The sequence below is a fragment of the Oncorhynchus tshawytscha genome, linkage group LG06 (genome assembly GCF_018296145.1).
Source record: "Oncorhynchus tshawytscha isolate Ot180627B linkage group LG06, Otsh_v2.0, whole genome shotgun sequence".
Taxonomy (NCBI): Eukaryota; Metazoa; Chordata; class Actinopteri; order Salmoniformes; family Salmonidae; genus Oncorhynchus; species Oncorhynchus tshawytscha.
The window spans coordinates 50,056,302-50,067,623 of NC_056434.1; the positions used below are offsets into that span (position 1 = coordinate 50,056,302).

At 41.5% G+C, this 11,322-nt stretch overlaps 1 pseudogene; it reads right to left on the reverse strand.

Annotated features, from left to right (window-relative positions):
• The window catches only part of LOC112253495, a 30,820-nt pseudogene extending 21,986 nt beyond the window's left edge, over positions 1–8,834 (reverse strand).
• Positions 8,835–11,322: the final 2,488 nt, after the last annotated feature.

An 11,322-nucleotide genomic window follows, 5' to 3' on the forward strand; every position in this document is an offset into this window, starting at 1 on the left:
GGTTGACTTCCGTCAACAGGCTTTTGTACCGAGGGAGAGAAGGGCGTGTTTCATAGTTCTCAACCAGTGTCTGTTCACTTCTCTTATTTAAAACTACATTTCACCTTTTCACAAATAGTTTCATTTTTAAACATTTCAATTGCACACCAATTCCATGTGAATCTGACAACTAGAATGTGTACACTTTCCAAGATACAATTTATGTCATCCTATCATCAAATATAATATCCCAAACAACAACTGATCTGACATCATATTCTTTAAGTACCAACGGACACTTTCAACTAGAGGTCGACCGATTATGATTTTTCAACGGCGATACCGATAATTGGAGGACCAACAAAAGCGGATACCGATTAGTCGGACGATTTTTATATATATATTTGTAATAATGACAATTACAACAATACTGAATGAACAATGAACACTTTTATTTTAACTTAATATAATACATCAATAAAATCAATTTAGTCTCAAATAAATAATGAAACATGTTCAATTTGGTTTAAATAATGCCAAAACAAAGTGTTGGAGAAGAAAGTAAAAGTGCAATATGTGCCATGTAAAAAAGCTAACATTTATGTTCCTTGCTCAGAACATATGAAAGCTGGTGGTTCATTTTAACATGAGTCTTCAATATTCCCAGGTAAGAAGTTTTAGGTTGTAGTTAATACAGGACTATTTCTCTCTATACCATTTGTACTTCATATACATTTTTTATTTGACCTTTATTTTACTAGGCAAGTCAGTTAATCCTGTTGAGGCGAGGGGTTTCACTACGGGAACTCCACCCCCCCCGTTCAGCTGAAAAGTGGCGCAGGGAATGCAAAAATATTATTTCTAAATATTTAACCTCCACATATTAACAAGTCCAATACCTCAAATGAAAGATAAACACCTTGTTCATCTACCCAGCGTGTCAGATTTAAAAAATGTTTCACGGCGAAAACACAATATATATTTATGTTAGACCACCACCAAACCAAAGAAAAAACGTAGCCATTTTTTTCCAGCAAAAGATAAAAATCACAAAAGCAGGATAAAAAAAAAATCAATCACTAACCTCTTGAAAATCTTCATCAGATGACAGTCATATGACATGTTACACAGTACATTTATGTTTTGTTCGATAATATGCATTTTATATCCATAAATCTCGGTTTACATTGACATGTTCAGAAAATCCTCCAAAATATCCGGAGGAATTATAGAAAGCTACGCCAGATAACAGAAATACTCATCATAAACTTTGACTAAAGATACATGTTCCACATATAATTAAAGATACACTGGTTCTTAATGCAACCGCTGTGTCACATTTTTTTTTACGTTACGGAAAAAGCGTTCTAGTTTTCATATTTCTATGTTGGTGTGCTTGATATGGTTCCCAATTTGAGGCAGCTGGTAATCGTTGTCTCTATTTGGGGATCATATTTAGGGAGCCTTTTTTCCACCTGTGTTTTGTGGGATATTGAATTTTGTATTTTGAGTAAGCGTATGTAGCACCTCTGTAGTCATGGTTTGTTGTTCATTTATTGTTTATTGTTTTTGTTAAGTTTCACTATTAATAAATTAGGTGGAACTATAATCACGCTGCACCTTGGTCCGTTTCTACAAACGATCGTGACAACTGTAGGACCATGATTATGAAATGGATTTAGAAATCTATGATGTCTAATCTGTCAGCAACATAAGCCATAATTTCTCTTAATATTAAAGATGCCGACCGCAATGTTGGTGACTAAATATTTTAGAAACCTCTCGCTTTGGCTGGAATTCGTCAATAAGCATTTAATACATGCATAATTAATGTCTTGCATAATTAATGTCTTACATCAATTAGATACAATCTTTAGTTGAATCCATATAATTTTGTGGTCAGCCATTTTGGATACAAGGAACACTGATTTCCTGTTATATGAGCCAGACTAACTAGAATAATGCACTGCCCAGCATTACCAGAGCTGACGGCAGAAGTGTGGCAAGTTGGCATTTGCCCAGCACTTTTCAATAAGGTGGAGAACCACTCAGTTTGCAAGGCAGGCTCAATGGCTCTCCGAGGGAGAGCAAAAAGAGAGCGATGGCAAAGACGTGGTGCACATGTGTGATGTAGTACGCAATTTTCAGGTACCACATTTGGCTTGTGAGTGCCACTTTCTCAACCAGTGGCCAAACTTCGCACACCGCATCTTTAAAAGTAGCTTTTGACTAATTGGACTAGCTACCATCTAAGACTGCGATATTGTGGACCAAGACATTGTGCACCGAAGACAGGACTTCCTCAATCAGTGTCCCAGTGTTAAAGACATGAAAGGCAGATGGCCTGCTCTGTTTGAAACCTCTCAGGTGAGTCAGCAGCCGAAAGATACAGTACCAAATGAAATATCTGTACCATTACAAACCTCTCAATTGATGATATTTGAGTATTTGTCTTTCAGATAAATGAAGAATTCCAGAGGATCACCACAAAGCATCTTGAGCCAAGGTTTATGGCCATGTTGGACCAGTACACCACTAAGCTGTTGTCCTTATTCCATTCCAAGGGAGGAGCACTTGGACACAGATTTTTTTATTATACCTTTATTTTACTAGGCAAGTCAGTTAAGAACAAATTCTTATTTTCAATGACAGCCTAGGAACAGTGGGTTAACTGCCTGTTCGGGGCAGAACAACAGATTTGTACCTTGTCAGCTCAGGGATTTGAACTTGCAACCTTTTTGTTACTAGTCCAACACCCTAACCACTAGGCTACCCTGCCACCCCAGATAGCAGGTAATGCTGGGTGTGCTACTCCAAGTATTCTCAGGAAAAATTCACTGTTTTATATTTAGCTGGCTGATGTTTGGTGCTGCAATTTAAGTCATAGGCCCTGCTTTGCTACCCAAGCACTATACACCTTTTAGTAATATGGGATACTTGGATCAGTGGACGCATAGACTTCAACCCTTCACATATACACAGATTCATTCCAATGAAAACAGTGATTTTATTCTACATCAGGGTCATGATGTGAGTTCAGTGAGGAATTTTTGTTCAGTGTTACTGAGCAATGAGCAATGAATGGTATGTGGTTTGTGTTGAATACCTAATTTCAGAACCCAAACAGTACCCCCATTTGAGAAGACAAGAGAAGTGGTTTTACGTTGCTTAATTGACTACCTGGCTGAAGATGGAGGTGACCTCATTAAAGACTACCATGTGAGGGCAATAAAGTATTTTCTGACCTGTATATACTATCGTGTGTGTGTGTGTGTGTGTGTGCGTGTGTGTGTGTGTGTGTCCCAACATTGAAATAATATATCTGTATTTTTGTTTTATTTTTTTACAGGAAGCTGAAGGGGGTGATGTCATGCAGGACCTGGCACAACATGTAATGAAAATCTACAGTACCAGTCAAAAGTTTGGACATACCTACTCATTCCAGGGTTTTTCTACTTAAATGTTTTTACTATTTACTATTTTTATATAATAGTGAAGACAACAAAACTATGAAATAACACATATGGAATCATGTAGTAACCAAAAAAGTGTTAAACAAATAAAGATATACTTTAGATTTTGCAATGTAGCCACCCTTTGCCTCGATGACAGCTTTGCAGACTCTTGGCATTCTCTCAACCAGCATCATGAGGAAGTCACCTGGAATGCATTTCAATTAACAGTTGTGCCTTGTTAAAAGTTCATTTGTGAATTTCTTTCCTCCTTAATGTGTTCGAGACAATCAGCTGTGTTGTGACAAGGTAGGGGTGGTATACAGAAGATAGCCCTATATGGTATAATACCAAGTCCATATTATGGCCAGAACAGCTCAAATAAGCAAAGAGAAACGACAATCCATTTGCAAAAATTGGAATAAATATTACGGGGAGAGCTCGACAATTCAAGCCCTTTGGATGCTGCCATAGAGTTTGGCCAGTTTGGCTTGGTGATTTCATGGGCATGTACCTCAAGTGCTTGGTTCGTCCCAAATCACCCACCAATCTTCAAATTATACACTGCTCAATAAAAAATAAAGGGAACACTAACATAACACATCCTAGATCTGAATGAATTAAATATTCTTATTAAATACTTTTTTCTTTACATAGTTGAATGTGCTGACAACAAAATCACACAAAAATTATCAATGGAAATCAAATTTATCAACCCATGGAGGTCTGGATTTGGAGTCACACTCAAAATTAAAGTGGAAAACCACACTACAGGCTGATCCAACTTTGATGTAATGTCCTTAAAACAAGTCAAAATGAGGCTCAGTAGTGTGTGTGGCCTCCACGTGCCTGTATGACCTCCCTACAATGCCTGGGCATGCTCCTGATGAAGTGGCGGATGGTCTCCTGAGGGATCCCCTCCCAGACCTGGACTAAAGCATCCGCCAAGTCCTGGATAGTCTGTGGTGCAACGTGGCGTTGGTGGATGGAGCGAGACATGATGTCCCAGATGTGCTCAATTGGATTCAGGTCTGGGGAACGGGCGGGCCAGTCCAAAGCATCAATTTCTTCCTCTTGCAGGAACTGCTGACACACTCCAGCCACATGAGGGCTAGCATTGTCTTGCATTAGGAGGAACCCAGGGCCAACCGCACCAGCATATGGTCTCGCAAGGGGTCTGAGGATCTCATCTCGGTACCTAATGGCAGTCAGGCTATCTCTGGCGAGCACATGGAGGGCTGTGCGGCCCCCCAAAGAAATGCCACCCCACACCATGACTGACCCACCGCCAAACCGGACATGCTGGAGGATGTTGCAGGCAGCAGAACGTTCTCCACGGCGTCTCCATACTCTGTCACGTCTGTCATGTGCTCAGTGTGAACCTGCTTTAATCTGTGAAGAGCACAGGGCGCCAGTGGCAAATTTGCCATTCTTGGTGTTCTCTGGCAAATGCCAAACGTCCTGCACGGTGTTGGGCTGTAAGCACAACCCCCACCTGTGGACATCGGGCCCTCATACCACCCTGATGGAGTCTGTTTCTGATCGTTTGAGCAGACACATGCACATTTGTGGCCTGCTGGAGGTAATTTTGCAGGGCTCTGGCAGTGCTCCTCCTTGCACAAAGGCAGAGGTAGCGGTCCTGCTGCTGGGTTGTTGCCCTCCTACGGCCTCCTCTACGTCTCCTGATGTACTGGCCTGTCTCCTGGTAGCGCCTCCATGCTCTGGACACTACGCTGACAGACACAGCAAACCTTCTTGCCACAGCTCGTATTGATGTGCCATCCTGGATGAGCTGCACTACCTGAGCCACTTGTGTGGGTTGTAGACTCCGTCTCATGCTACCACTAGAGTGAAAGCACCGCCAGCATTCAAAAGTGACCAAAACATCAGCCAGCAAGCATAGGAACTGAGAAGTGGTCTGTGGTCCCCACCTGCAGAACCACTCCTTTATTGAGGGTGTCTTGCTAATTGCCTATAATTTCCACCTGTTGTCTATTCCATTTGCACAACAGCATGTGAAATTTATTGTCAATCAGTGTTGCTTCCGAAGTGGACAGTTTGATTTCACAGAAGTGTGATTGACTTGGAGTTACATTGTGTTGTTTAAGTGTTCCCTTTATTTTTTTGAGCAGTGTACTTCAGATGAGCACATTTCCATTTCGAAGCGCTTCACAATTATCCTTTAGGATTGCACTAGCAGTCAAGATAACATAATTCTAAGTCATTTTTAGATATTCATGATGAAAGGGACAGAAAAGGACCAAGTCCTCTAACAAATAATGCTTCAGTGCAGCACATCAAAATCATTCCTTACAAATGTTATTTGTCTGTCCCTTTTCATAACAATGATTGTCGCAGAGTGCTTTACAACAAACCGTCCTAGACACCCAAAGAATAAGCAGCAGTTATGTGACAAAGGAAAATAAGGAAAAGTGTTAACTTACGATATTTTTCATGCCAATGCCCTATGATATGACATGCTAATACTTTTAAGTCTACGTTTCTTTTCAGTGCTGGATTTTATTTTCACTAAATGCTTATGACAAAGCCAGCCCCAGAACCAGCCTAACCTAGCCAGCTGGCTAATCTTTTGAATATGATTTAGCAACAACAGATAAATAAAATCAAATCAAAGTTTATTTGTCACGTGCGCCGAACACAGCAGGTGTAGGTAGACCTTACAGTGAAATGCTTACTTACAGGCTCTAACCAATAGTGCAAAAAAGGTGTTAGGTGAACAATAGGTAAGTAAAGAAATAAAACATCAGTAAAAAGACAGGCTATATACAGTAGCGAGGCTATAAAAGTAGTGAGGCTACATACAGACACCGGTTAATCAGGCTGATTGAGGTAGTATGTACATGTAGATATGGTTAAAATGACTATGCATATATGATGACCAGAGAGTAGCAGTAGCGTAAAAGAGGGATTGACGGGTGGTGGGTGGCGGGACACAATGCAGATAGCCCGGTTAGCCAATGTGCGGGAGCACTGGTTGGTCGGCCCAACTGAGGAAGTATGTACATGAATGTATAGTTAAAGTGACTATTCATATATGATAAACAGAGAGTAGCAGCAGCGTAAAAAGAGGGGTTGGGGGGGCACACAATGCAAAATAGTCTGGGCAGCCATTTGATTACCTGTTCAGGAGTCTTATGGCTTGGGGGTAAAAACTGTTGAGAAGCCTTTTTTGCCCTAGACTTGGCACTATGGCACTGCTTGCCATGCGGAGTAGAGAGAACAGTCTATGACTGGGGTGGCTGGGGTCTTTGACAATTTTTAGGGCCTTCTTCTGACGCCGCCTGGTGCTGAGTTCCTGGATGGCAGGCAGTGTAGCCCCAGTGATGTACTGGGCCGTACGCACTAGTGCCTTGCGGTCGGAGGTGCCTTGCGGTCGGAGGCCGAGCAATTGCCGTACAAGGCAGTGATGCAACTAGTCAGGATGCTCTCGATGGTGCAGCTGTAGAACCTTTTGAGGATCTCAGGACCCATGCCAAATCTTTTCAGTTTTCTGAGGGGGAATAGGCTTTATCGTATATCGCATATATATTTATCGGTTTATCTCTCTGGTCACTCCCAAATCCAATTCTTTCTTTGGCCGCCTCTCCTTCCAATTCTCTGCTGCCAATGACTGGAACGAACTACAAAAATCTCTGAAACTGGAAATACTTATCTCCCTCACTAGCTTTAAGCACCAACTGTCAGAGCAGCTCACAGGTTACTGCACCTGTACATAGCCCCCCTATAATTTAGCCCAAACAACTACCTCTTTCTCTACTGTATTTATTTTATTTATTTATTTATTTTGCTCCTTTGTATCCCATTATTTTTATTTCTACTTTTCACATTCTTCCACTGCAAATCTACCATTCCAGTGTTTTACTTGCTATATTGTATTTACTTTGCCTTTACCTCCCTTATCTCACCTCATTTGCTCACATCGTATATAGACTTGTTTATACTGTATTACTGACTGTATGTTTGTTTTACTCCATGTGTAACTCTGTGTCGTTGTATGTGTCAAACTGCTTTGCTTTATCTTGGCCAGGTCGCAATTGTAAATGAGAACTTGTTCTCAACTTGCCTACCTGGTTAAATAAAGGTGAAAAAAATAATTGTGCCCTCTTCACAACTGTCTTGGTGCACTTGGACCATTCTAGTTTGTTGTTGATGTGGAGACCAAGAAACTTGAAGCTCTCAACCTGCTCCACCACAGCCCCGCCAATGAGAATGGGGGCATGCTCTGTCCTCCTTTTCCTGTAGTGCACGATCATCTCCTTAGTCTTGGTTACGTTGAGGGATAGGTTGTTATTCTGGCACCACCCGGCAAGGTCTCTGACCTCCTCCCTATAGGCTGTCTCGTCGTTGTCGGTGATCAGGCCTACCACTGTTGTGTCGTCTGGAAACTTAATGATGGTGTTGGAATCGTGCCTGGCCATGCAGTCGTGGGTGAACAGGGAGTACAGGAGGGGACTGAGCACGCACCCCTGTGGAGCTCCATTGTTGAGGATCAGCGTGGCAGATGTGTTGCTACCTACCCTCACCACCTGGGGGCAGCCCGTCAGGAAGTCCAGGATCCAGTTGCAGAAGGAGGTGTTTAGTCCCAGGGTCCTTAGCTTAGTGATGAGCTTTGAGGGTACCTTGGTGTTAAACGCTGAGATGTAGTCAATGAATAGCATTCTCACATAGGTGTTCCTTTTGTCCAGGTGGGAAAGGGCATTGTGGAGTGCAATAGAAATCTCTCTCATCTCTATCATCTGTGGATCTGTTGTGGCAGTATGCGAAATTGGAGTGGGTCTAGGGTTTCTGTGATAATGGTGTTGATGTGAGCGGTATGCATGTGTGTGTTATGTCTGTATGTGCGCGTATGAAGTGTATGTGAACGTGTGTGACTTTTGTGTGAGTATATTGTGTAGTGTGTGAGTATGTATACAGTGTGTATATAAGTCGTGAGTGTGCATAGAGTGCAAGATAGGCGCTGGGTGTGTGTGGACCAAGTCCTTAGTGATGTGGACGACAAGAAACTTGAAACTGCTGAAAGGTTTTACTCACATTGGCCACAGAGAGCAATAAATGAGGCTGGTTACCTTGGAGTTATTGGGAAAAAGGGACAATAGTGGTCAGCTTAAAACATGTTGGGATTACAGACTGGAACAAGGAAAGAATGAAAATGTCTGTGAAGACACTTGCCAGCTGGTCTGCACATGGTTCGAGTACACATCCTAGCCCGGCAGCCTTGCGAGTGTTAACCTTTTAAAACGTTTTTCTCACTTCGGCCATGGAGAGCGAGATCACACAGTCATCCGGAACAACAGGGGCTTTCACGCAAGACTCAGTGTTGTATTCCTCGAAGTGAGCATTAATGGCGTTTATCTTGTTTGGGAGTTCTGCATCACTGGGCATCTTATGGTTGGTTTTCCCTTTGTAATCCGTTATCGTCTGACGCGCGTCAGAGCCGGTGTAATAGGATTCCACCTTCCTCCTATATTGTCCTTTTGCATTTTTGGTGTCTCGTTGGAGGTCATAGCATTCTTTCTTGTATTTGTCCATGTCTATGTGTTATTTATTGTAAGCGGTAGCTCTAGCCTTTTGCCCAGCACAGATATTTCCTATAATCCATGGTTTTGGTTTGGATATGTTCGTATAGTCATTGTTGGGACGACGTCGTCTATGCACTTATTGATGAAGCCAGTGACTGATGTGGTAAACTCCTCAATGTTATCAGATGAATCCTGGAACATATACCAGTCTGTACTCGCAAAAAGTATTATAGCCTCGCGTCTGCTTCACCGGACATTGAGCACATCACTAGTACTTCCTGTTTGAGCTTTTGTTTGTATACAGGAAGCAGGAGAATAGACTCATGGTCAGATTTGCAGAACGTAGGATGATTAAGGGTCTTATGCGTTTCTGTGGGTAGAATAAAAGTAGTCTAGAGTTTTAACGCCCCTAGTGGTGCAGGAGACGTGTGTTATAAGATGGGTGGCCCATCCACCACCTCACCACCCCCCATCTTTGTAGGACAAAATAAGCATTGTTTTTACAGCTTTTTCTTTTGTTGTTACATGTACATTCCACACATTTTACGTACATGGCATTTAGAAAACAAAATATTGACAGTAGTTACGTAGTAAGAATAAAGTAATTTGATATTTGATGTACATTATATATCACGTTTTGGGGAAGACCCAGATGCAGACAGTGTCGAAGTAACACTGTGATAATTACTAAAACAGGTCAATTATTACTAGAACAGGTCAATAATACTATGTGGTGAGGCAAGGTACAGGACAACAGGTAGGCTCAGGGTCAGGGCAGACAGAATGGTCAAAACTGGGAAAACTAGAAAACAGTAACTATAGACAAGACAGGAGCAAGAGGAAAACCGCTGGTGGGCTTGATGAACAAAACTAACTGGCAACAGACAGAGCACACAGGTATAAATACACAGGGGATAATGAGGGGATATGGGACACACCTGGTGGGGGGTGGAGACAAGCACAAAGACAGGTGAAACCCACCCCTCAGCTACTCTCAGTCCATTCCACCTTTCTCCGTAAACTGCCCTCTATATTTTTCAACAGTTCAACAGTTTCAACTGTTTTGCATAAATCCTGAACCAGTAAAATTGCATAGTAAGTTAAAGATAAATATTTTTACTAAAAGTATGATTATATTGTTGATTGATACTGTGGTTTTCCAAATATCTCAACAGTGCTATTTGTAGTGTTCATTTTATATACATGATGTGATTTTTCAGCCATTCCTGAACCAGTGACCAAAAACAAGTGCATTACAGTGCATTCAGACCCCTTCCCTTTTTCCATTATTCAGATCCCATCAAGAGAGAAAATGATGGAGAAATGTACAGTTACAGTATTTTGATTTCAGGTGTGAGTTGATTTAACCACCAGGTGGCGAGTGTATCCAATTTATGGGGACAGCTTATTGATATGATCTGAGTAAATGTGACTGTGGTTGGGCAGAGCTTCACACAGAAAGAACTAATAGATGTGGCAGCATTGAGGTGGATGTGCTGCTCTAACTTCACATCCAACATGAGCCTGCATGCCAGCTGCTGTCAGTGTCATCTACTGCAAGAGAAATATATGGCTTTTGTTATTTTGACAGTATACAGTCCCTTCAGAAAGTATTCACACCCCTTGACCTTTTTCCACATTTTGCTGTGTTACAAGGTGGGATTTAGTCAACGGTCTACACAACATACTCTGTAAAGTTAATGGGGTGAAGAAAAATGTGAACAATTGTAAAAAATTTATGAAAAATAAAACAGTAATATATCTTGATTAGATAAGTATTCAACCCCCTGAGTCAATACATGTTAGAATCACCTTTGGGCAACGATTACAGCTGTGAGTCTTTTGGGGGTAAATTTCTAAGAGCTTTGCACACCTAGTGTACAATATTTGGTCATTATTCTTTTAAAAATCCTTCAAGCTCTGTCAAGTTGGTTGTTGTTCATTACTAGACAGCCATTTTCAATTCTTGCCATAGATTCTCAAGCCGATTTAAGTCAGAACTGTATCTAGGCCACTCAGGAATATTCAATGTCGTCTTTGTAAGCAACTCCAGTGTGTATTTGGCCTTGTGTTTTAGGTTATTGTCCTGCTGAAAGGTGAATTTGTCTCCCAGTGTCTGTTGGAAAGCAGACTGAAACAGGTTTTCCTCTAGGATTTTGGTTGTGCTTAGCTCTCTAGTCCTTGCAGATGACAAGCATACCCATAACATGATTCAACCACCACCATGCTTGAAAATATGAAGAGTGGTACTCAGTGATGTACCCAAAAATAAAAAGTTTGTTTCTTTGCCACATTTTTTTCTGTTTTACTTTAGAGCCTTATTACAAACAGGATGCATATTTTTTTACAGG